This window comes from Mugil cephalus, chromosome 7, assembly GCF_022458985.1.
Source record: "Mugil cephalus isolate CIBA_MC_2020 chromosome 7, CIBA_Mcephalus_1.1, whole genome shotgun sequence".
NCBI classification, from domain to species: domain Eukaryota; kingdom Metazoa; phylum Chordata; class Actinopteri; order Mugiliformes; family Mugilidae; genus Mugil; species Mugil cephalus.
In genome coordinates this window covers 26187371-26197978 of record NC_061776.1, presented here as the reverse complement: position 1 = coordinate 26197978, position 10608 = coordinate 26187371, and the positions used below count along the sequence as shown (strand labels likewise).

Sequence of the window (10608 nt, the reverse complement as noted above, 5' to 3'; positions counted from 1 at the left end):
CAGTGAGTGTTGTGGCTGAAAGATAAGGCCGGTGGAAGTCTTTATTAATAAATGTCATGACAAGACCAACATTGTGTGTGAAAGTTTAACCATTTTTTTAGAGCACCTGTACACAAGTCTGTGCGACTGCAGTGGTGCCAGTGCTTAAATAATGTGTTAATGTTAATGTTAAATGTGAACATGTCATGTAGCTCACCTGTTTGGTGGCAGACCGGTTAGTCGCAGTAGTTCTTAAACTTTGTTTCTGTGAGTTTTCCACGACAGTCTCTAGAGTTTACCGCAAATCATCAGGACAGAAGAGAATGGCCATAGCTGCTTGAAGCGTTAGGTAACCGCTCTTTACAAATGCACCTAACAAAGAGCATCTCAGAGTCGACACTATTCTCCCGCCAAGAACCACTTGCACTTCTGAGGCTGCAAGTGGTTACAGAGTCACCAAAGTTGGGCAGTGGAAAACTGCGCATATGTACAAACAACACATAATATGATGAAAACTTTAAAAGACACAAAACCAGGGGAAGACGACGAAGAGAAGTGCTTTAAAGAGAGATTTAAAAGAGATCAATAAGTCAGCTCATTCCACAGCTGTACACAGCAAAAATTGGAGTGTTGAAATTTCAGGGTTAAACATGTTAGGGTTGATTTTCACTCTCACAGTGTCATTTTAACACAATCTGATTCAAAAAGTGTTCAGTGTTGGAGTTATTTGACAGAGTTAGTCAAGTTAATTTGCTTGGTAAGCCCCTGGGCTTCAGCCCGGTTAAACCCGTTGATCAACTCAACTAATAGTTTGCTTTGCTGCACCGTTCTTCCATGTGCTTCTGCTGGTTTCACCACTGGTTGACCCTGTGTTGCATGGAAAGTTTAACGCAGACGGTAAGTGCAAGCCAAACGTACGGGAAAAAAAATATTAAATGAAACGCGGTGTATAAAATGAAATATCTATGGAGAATATATAGGCTACTTTTCTATGCTTTGTTGTCGCTGGTACTGAACAGCTAATGTGTTTGATTGTAAGGCTAGCTAACAATTAAACATTAACAAGCTAAAAACTTTTTCCTACATTATCCATTGCAATTTACCAAGTCTCATGCATGCTTGAAGTCACTTCTTTGTAACTGTCAAAACTAGTTTTGACTGGAGCTAACGTTAATGAGCTAATATGAAGTTCACAGTTTTTCACCGGTGCCGTGTAGTGTTTTGTTGACAAACCAATGGTACGTTTGGTCACTGAAAAGGAGCTTTTTCTTCCTAGTTTTCATTGAAACTTGTTGTGCTTTGGCAAAGGAATACATTTTGAAGTATTTGTAGTTAGTTTCATTCTTCTGACTCTTTGCCCATAGCCTTGGACCAAGAGATGGCCTCCCTGTTGTTACTGTTCTACCTCCTTCCGCCACCACCTGGAGGACCGAAGCATCCAAAACTCAGCGCCTCTGATACAGTTGAGAGACTTGTAGTCTTTCATAAGGTAATTCAATATTTTGATTTTTTTATGATAATTTGTCATGTCACTGTCTTAGCTTCATATGCAAAAGTGGGTAAAAAGTGGATGAAAGAAATTACAGACAATTTAGGATGTTTGAATAATCACTTCTGTAACCCTGTTTTCTCTGACTTGCTCCTGTGTCTAATGCTCAGTGTCTTTGTGTTAACACCAGTCATGCTGCAGTTTGAAAGAGCATCTTCAGAATCAGCAGAGAGTCAGTAGCTGTACCTCCCAGAGCAGAGGTGTCAAACTCATGTTAGTTCAGGGGCCCCGTACAGAACCATTTGATCTCAAGGGGGACTTTGTTTTAGCACAATGAAGTACATTCTGAAAGTGTTTACATTTAATGAACTGCGCTATTACCAAATCTTTTATGAACAACTAGATGTTTCTTAAAAAGAAGAAGTGCAATTTCTGTATGTCTCAGTGTTATGTTATGTCCACAGCTCTTGCTAAAATTGTGTGAAACCTAGGAAAAGTAGTTACTTTTATTGGAAAATGTGCAGTTAATTTCTTCAATGTAATTTTTGCACTTTGCAAATTCATCCCGCTTGCCAGATTGGACCCCCTAATGGGCCGCTTTTGGCCCGCAGGCCATATGTTTGACACCTGTGTCCTAGACGTTGGGTGCCAGAAGAGGAAGATCGACAGCTTCTGTATAGCCATGGACAAGCGTCTCATCCCCTGCCAGGCCAACCGCTCTCTTGGGGCGTTTGATGAGCTTTTTAAAGATAATTTTGTGTTCAATGTGTCTTATGATGGTGTACTTGTGAATTTATTTTTTTATATCTTCATTTATTATGTTGTAATTGACTGCTTGTGAAAAAAGCCTAACAGTACATTTTTTTGAAAATGTATTGTTTTTGGAATTAATTGTCTCATAACTTTAATTATCATAGTATTATAAAGTTGTATTCAATTCTTACATATTAAATTTAGGGAATAAAACTACCCAAATAAAAAATAACTAAAAATAGTGTTATTTTTCATACCGTGTAGTGTTAATTTAACCCAGTTTGGAGAGTAAAAAATAAACTCTGTGATGGTGTTAATGATAAATCACAGTGTTAGTTTAACCGAGTTTGATGAGTTAAAGAAGGAACACTGACATAGTGTTAAATAATTAACTCTCTACTTTAACTCTATAGAGTGTGGAGCTATATAAACCCTGAAAAACTGTTAAAATCAACTCTGGGAGCTGATTCAACACTTTACAGTTTTTACTGTATAGGGCCCGAACCGCAAATGCCCTCTACCCTTTTATTTTCAGATAGGCCCTTGTCTTGAACAGACAGTCGACCTCTCCCTGTAGCAATGATATGATACCTATAATGAACTTGCCTTGTGCAAACAGTCCAGGTTGCAGCTGTTGGTGTTGACGTGGCAGTGTGGAGAGTGTTTTCTTGATCCCTCACAGTCCTCTAATACCAAAGAATCATGGGTTGCATTGAGTGATGGCTGGCAGTGTTTCTGGGTGACCGTGCTTACAAAATGCACCGTACCCATCAGTGGTTGTAGCCAGTGTGGCTGTGCATTGTTTAATTTCTTTACCACTAATGCCAGTGGTTTTGTGTCTCTTATTTTGTTTTTCACAGCATGCACATTGATGCGCGGCCTGCAGCCTGACACACTGCATGTTCATGTGCACAACATACTCTACTTTGAAAATGCCTCAAGACCCATGTCTGTCCGTATTAGTCCTGAATCCGTCAACCAAAACTAGAGCAGAGGACATATGCTGGTAAAAACCTAGCAGCTTAAATGGAGTAAATATGGGCCTGTGTCATCCTAACACCAGCCACACCTTCATAAATCTATCAGAATACATCTGCAAATATTTGAACAGCCCTGAAGTGTTCTTGATTTACTTGAGCAGACAGAGCATTTTACTATACAGTATTCAAATCCCTTAATCTTCCATATGTGCTCAAAGGATAAGCCTGACTTGACTTCTATTTTTCTTTTTCTTTTAAAAGAAAAGGAGAATCACTGATGTGTTCATCCTAAGACTTTTGGGTTTTCCCCTGTTTCAGTCCATTTGCTCTTGCAGAAGATTCCAGTTTTTCTCCTCACAGTGGCAGGTGACAGAGGCGGAGGTAGAGTACACCCTTCTTTCCCATGTAAGAAAACCTGCAGGGGTTGTTAGTGTGCGTTAAAGCCAGGTGCTCCAGGCTTCTCAGCACACATCATCTGATGATGTGTGTTATAAGGGATGGGTTGGGCAACACTGTTTTTGCTGCTCGGGGGAGGGGTCCATTAGCAGTTAAGGCAACAGGAGTCAAGATGAGGTGAGGGGTGGGGGTGAGGGCTGGAAATACACTGGAGCAAGGTCGTCAAACTGGTTATAGAAGAGGACGAACATGCTTCTTCTCTCCACAACATTATCTGTTGTACCACCCTTCCTCTGCTTGCAGCAGGTGACGGCCGGTGGTGACACCACCCCCGACCTTCCTCATGCTAGCCTCCTGCAACTTTAGTCCCACCTTCCTCCTTGCAAGCAGAACTTGAGCTTCTTTAGTCAGCTCATATCCACGTTCTTGTCTTTGAAGGTAGTTCTCTTGTTGAAGAGGTCCTTTGTATTTCTGGTAACTGTGGGCTTGCTGTTAGTAAACAATGTTCAAAGTTCAGATAATTCGTAATGAGTCAAATGAGTCAAAAAGACTCAAATCTGTCTCTTTGGACCATTTCCTACTGCAGGACATTGCAGAATGTTGCGTTTGAATGAAAGGTGTGTACTAAGACTATTAGAAGGCCGGGCTTGTGGTCAGAGTTTCCTGGTGGGGTTAGGGGAGTAGTGTTGCACCATTCCTCACATTGCCATGCAGATGAGTCGTATTTCTTTCTGCTGGGTCACTCAAACTACTGAAAATATGCAGTAAGGGTTGAAATCACGGTAATGTGAATAAAAAAATTGGATCCCAATAGCTGCCTGTATGACATTACAAGTGCTCATTTGACATCAGCATGGTAATATCACCTGTCAGCTTTCATGGTGGTGAATCGTGCACCTGTTCACTGTTGCACCTGTATACAACTCTAAGTGGGGTTAACGGTCTGACTGATGCCACTGTCTTTAACCCATCTAAATACAAGACACTTAAGCCAACCTTATATTTCACGTAAATTGGACCATATTTTTTTTGTAAATTTTACTGACTATCCGTCAGTCATAATAGAGAGAGACTGAGAGACTGAGAGGGAGATGGCAACAGACAAGCCACATCAACACAGATCCCATTCAATGCAGATATAACAGAAGCTGCACATTTTCCACCTCAGGTCATTGTATTTTATACTTCTTATCGACTACTGGAGGTCAGATTGTTCACTACTTTCTGAGCATCTGAATAAACACAAGAACACTACAGAACATATGACATAAACTTCAATGGATTTAGATGTTAAAGCAGCATCTAAATGATGTGCATTCAATTTATCAGACACAATTTAGGTCAGCGAATATTAAGTAATAAAATGTAAGAATGACATTGAATGGATTCTCATACATCAGTGAACTCATTCATGGGGAACATGTAAGTTTTGTCCCACAACAGAATAAATCTTTGCGTTGGTCATCACTTCCAAACATGGCGGGACACTACCTTAAGTCATTAAGTCAAGTTAACTGTTGACTTTTTTAGTACATATTTTCAGTTACACATGTAGCATTTTTTTTTTGTTTGTTTTTTTTTGCTAAATAGATAAATAGAATACTACAGCACTAACTAAACTAAGTCTGAACAGTCTCCCTCCTACACAATTCATGCCACAGCCTCATTCATGTTGAGCTCTTTAGAAAGGTCATGGGTAATTATTTAACATTTTACTGACACTGATAAGGGTGGACTAAGCCATGTTGTGTATTGACAAACTACTGACACACTACAAACAGGAAATTAGACAAATTGTATAGAGCAGCACACAATATACTAATATGACTTCACATCAGTACAGTAATAACAGCTTTATCAGCAGGGTGATATTGAATATAAGACATACAAGTGGGAATAAGTAACACAGTTATATAATTTTTTGTCAAGATTCCTGAGTTTTGTAATAAACGTGTCCACGCTGATTTACTGACCTTTTGTGAAGATTTGCCATTGAATGAGGGTGTTACTGCTATAGTGTCACTATGGTGCCTCCTGCTGTTAGAAAGAGGCTTTACAAGCAGCAGAATGGTAAAATACTAATGTACTTCTGGCAATAAACAAGAAAAAAATAAGTACAGCTTTATGCAAGACATCTTATTACCCACATTTTCTAAACATATTTAAGATTTATCCACCAATTTTACACATATATATTATTTCACATTTGATGAGGGGTACCACGCTGAAAGTAAAACTTAACAGATTATTCATCCACAAGGGAAATTGCTTGGTCACAAGCAGCTAAATTAATTAATTAAATATTAAATAAATAAATAAAAATAAGATAAATAATGACAAAAAAGAACAGTAAATAAAGAAACTAGGTGTAAGGTACAAAAATAAAATAAAATAAGACAGTAATAATGATATAGATACAATAAAGTACAATAGAATATAATGATATATGCAAAAACAAAATGTACAAGTCTTCCATTTGTAAAAATTGATAAGAGATAGAAATAGGAGTGAATATACACTATAAACTTGGGAATGATAATGGTTAGGTGCAATGCTATGGATGGAGTCGTCTTTTCCAGAAAGGCAAGTTGTTGTCACAGTTGTATAATGTCTTTTAGGGCTACGTTGCTTTGTCAGAGAAAAAGTGAATAAGAGACACTAAAGTGTAGGTAATACAGAGTTTGAGCAGTGACTTTATTAACTCATTCGATTGTTTGCTATGTGTTGCCACATTCAGCCCTTCTCAAGTGTGACAGCAGCAGCAGTAACAGTTTCTCTGGCGACCAGCAGGGGGCTCTGTGGTGACGTGAAAGAAACAGTTTGAGGAGTGAAAAAGACGCAAGGAGGACATGAGTCCACGGATCCTGGAGTTGAATTGCGTAAGTAGAACCAAACCTCAACACATAAAAAGACATCTTTCTTCTACTTTACCTATTTTTTTTTGTCCATAAATCCATAAATGTTGCACAATGACATTTACTTCAATTGCATTCTTGAATAATTTGTCATACTCTATTGCATCAGAATTTGTTTTGGCTTCCAGGCCAATTAGTATCCTAGCATCCACGCTGAATGAAAATGTCTGGAAGTACATTTCACTACTCTGCCATAAATCATACATATGCCCTCAAAATCTATGTTTGCTATCGGCTTCTTACTTTACAACACCAACAACACTTTTCTTAGTTTACAACAGAAAGGTTTCTCCTTATGTCTCCAAACTAAATTGTAGAATTGTACAATGAATAGATATTCCACAGTGATCATCAACAGACAAGGCGCCATTTATCAGTATGGAGGAAAAAAGATTCCTCGCAATCAGCTGGTTCAACACATCAGGCTCATTTAATTTGAAACTGATTTCAAATACATTACGCACTTACCCACATACCAGAACTTCTCATCACTGATGCAAAACAGCAGCCAAATGTCCACTGAGTTTACATCATCACCCATATGTCTTTGCAGCCACGACTCAGTTGCTAGCTGACTGGCTGATTTAATATGCACTGCAGTTAGAAAAAAAAACAACACTTTTGTACGAGGGTCTGTTCGATTTGTTGCCAGAGTGAAAACATCTAAAAGGGGCGGGCCAGCAGTTCTCCCTGGGACATGGCTTTACGATGAGTAGACAAAACGTCCACACCACTGGCAGTCACTCGCAGCCAGCAAAACACCGTGGTTGAATGAGGCGGAGTAAAAATAATTCCCTTTCCCCCTTTGGTAATGTAGGTGATAATCAGTTTTTGGAACACAATGATAATTTTTATAGAGCACAGCTGCTATATTCAGAGGCACCCTAAATCATGGTTGTTCTGGAACCGGGCCGACATGTGATGCGGTTGAAATCCTTCAGAAAAAGCTAGTAAATGGATACTGGGGTACTGTGAATGTGTCAGAATGTTATTTTTATGAAGTTTCTCCTTTATCCTGATTCATGCACACAAGGTGAATGGAGCAACAACACTGAGATACCTGACTGCTTTCAGTTTAGGTGCAGGTTAGGTTTTTTTTTTTTTTTACCTGTGGAGCTTTAACATCACATTTTTAAAGAAATCTATTGAGTTCATCATGTCATTGTTAGGACGTGAGTGTGCGTAGTGTTTTCACATTAGGGTCTGGATTCCCCTGACGTTTTTTAACTTCATCTTCTGGCTGACCCTTGCACTATTGACCCTATCTGAGTGTGTGTCTCCATTGTGCCCTTGGCCTACATCATATTAGCACCGACATCATTAGCTGCTGAATGACCACGGCACAATGGACAGTGAGGCATGACGAAGAAGGAGGAAGAGGAGCTGGAGACAGTGTGTGTGCACCGGTCACATATCATTTATACGTACAGTACGTGTTGTATAGAAGAAGCATTGTATTATTGTCATAAATGTCACAGCATGAGGCAGATGAAGTAACTGTGTAAGTGTCTCATAAGCTATAGCGTCTCATGGAGCACTGCACAGACATTTCTTTATAGTTGGAGCATGCTTTTAAATCTAATTTATGTATATATATTTACAGTACAATAGAAAAGAAACTACTGTTATGCACCAAGCCTTTAATCCAGGTGATGCACCGTAATGTTACCGTGGCAATAAGGGAGATGTCAAACATCACCACCTAATAATGAAATGTTATCAGAGATCCAGTTGTAACTCCTTGTTATGATGTAGAAGTCGTAGTGTAGATATTTCAGAAATAACGAGCCTCTATTCTAAAGTCACAAACCATTTAAAGTTGACCCAATCTGGAAGTTGTTTTCTCAGTTTTCCAGTTCTCACAGACAGTCTTCAGGTTTCAAGCTCCATTAGCGGCTCATGTGACACATTGTTTCTTGCTAAAACACATTCTTTATTCTCCTAAGGTGAAAGTAGACTCACTGTATACTTCTGGGTAGTTTCATTGATCATATTCAGATTTATTTAGCTGATTCATTCTTTCATAACATAGCATTAAAGATTTATATTTGTAATCCGAAAGCCTTTTTTTTTTTCCTTTTTTTAAATCCAAATAACTAAAAATAAAAATAAATAAATAAATAACAAGGCAGGCCTAGTGAAAAGAGACTGTGTGTGCGTGCCCATCCATTCCTGCGGTGCAGTGGAGCATCCAGGGAGCTGATAGGAGCTGAAGTGTAATTGTGTCAGAGCAAAGACCCAGAAAACACATAGAGACACACAGATAGATAGAGACAGTGAGAGAAAGAGAGAGTCCCCCCATCATTCTGAACTTAGCTAAATGTCATACATCAAGGCATTTTACCATTTCTGCTGCACACAGAATGCTGCAGCATTTCGGTTTGACTCAGCCTCCCACCTGCTTCACATGTTCCATTATCAAGGCTGCAGCTGGAGCTGAGCCCGGTCTAATAACATGTGCTCATTACCATTTAGACATTTGTTTGATCAAAAGATTAATAATACACTGAAACAGAAAGGTGCCCGCCACAGTGTTGGACAGTTGGCAGGTCCACTGGAGGCCATGTGGCTAAATGCATTGCTCTTGAGAATCTCAGCAGTCATAAAGAGACAGAGTAAAGCAGTGTGGTTTCATCTGTCCACTGAGATTTGCTATGGGTCTGTGGATTGAAGCGCCAAGCTCACATCAAAATAAAAAGTTGAAGCTGCCCTGGTGGTTATACAATATATAATCATGGCGCTCCCTCACCCACACACTTTATTCAACTGTGATCTTCATGAGAAGCCAAGTCCGTCTCACAATATGATGATATTAGATCTGTATATAAGTGTCATATCATCACCACTGTGATGGTGTGAGATAAGACATGGTAATACGCATCTAGTTTCACAGCAATTGCTTAAAGTGTTCGTGCTTTCACAACCCACTCACGTTGCATGTCATATGCTTACTTTTCTTTCAAGAAAATTTAAGACATGTAAACAGTTTGCTTAGTTTGGAATTAGGTTATTCACACCAAGCTGAGGTGTCACAATTCAAGATTTATTTTATTTTTATTTTTTTGCCAGATTTTAGAAATGAATCCTAGTTGGGCATAGTCTGCACAAGTGGGTAGTGTGAACTGAAAACTGACCCAACTGCAAACAAGAGGGTGGTACGGGAAATATAGTCAGAAGACGACAGGAAGTGGGGGGAATATCAAAACAACAGGAGAGCAGGACGGAGGCAACAAAGTGAAGCTGGACCACAGAAATGAGAGAGATTAGTGGAGCTGTGCCTATGCAGTGTTGGTTGCAGAGCTTACCATTAACGTTGCGTGATAGTTTGCACCAGAGCATTCAGTTGGCTTTAGTTGGTTTGACAAATCATGTAGTCTGAGATCCCTCATCATTTGTCAAGTGTGTGATCAGCAGTCTTTCAGTCATCATACAAAAACCTGCTGAAACCAGTCTGCTAGTGTGCACTCCTAGTTGATTTAAAATCTCTAAAGACTGTGAAGGATGTGTTGTGTGTCTCCAGCTTAGGTTGCACAGACTGTCTTTGAGTTTCCAGGGCTGGAGGTCCCATCTCTTTTCCTGGTCTGGCCAAAAGAAGGGTGAAGGGTGGAGCTAGGTTAAATGTAGAGGCCCAGGAAATGGAGCAGACCATCAGCTGGTTTCGAGTTATTCTCTGTGTTATTCCCCCTCTGAGTTTGTATCGGTCTGAGCAGTCTGCATAGACAGTATGTTCCTCTTTTGTCTGATTGTGGAAGGTCAGATGTTGTTTTTTGTCTGTAGTGTCGTCTTTTAAATGCTCAGTTACCTCTTGTTGATTCACTTTGTACATGTTGAATGATGTTGTGTAGTAAACCTGTGCCTGTTGTCCTTTAACTTCTCAGCCCTTGAGAGCCAAAAAGAGATCTTTAATTTTGCTTATTTTTGGTGTCCATTCCCATGAGCACCAGTGAAGATGCACTGAGTTGTTCGGGGGATACAGACACTCACTGATTTAGATTTTTAGAAACCTGACCGACATCATTCATTGCACTACTGTATGAGAATAACCTGTCTGTAAGAACCACACACAAGCTAAAATGACTATTACATGCTCCCATCA

The 10608-nt window shown here is 39.5% G+C and overlaps 1 long non-coding RNA gene across 1 annotated transcript; it reads left to right on the top strand.

The window, feature by feature from the left end:
- Positions 1 to 389: 389 nt before the first annotated feature.
- On the top strand, positions 390 to 2442 carry LOC125011329. The gene is made up of 3 exons (XR_007113164.1): positions 390 to 876; positions 1344 to 1468; positions 2045 to 2442. It is a non-coding gene; the product is annotated as an uncharacterized LOC125011329 (long non-coding RNA).
- The last annotated feature ends 8166 nt before the right edge of the window (positions 2443 to 10608 follow it).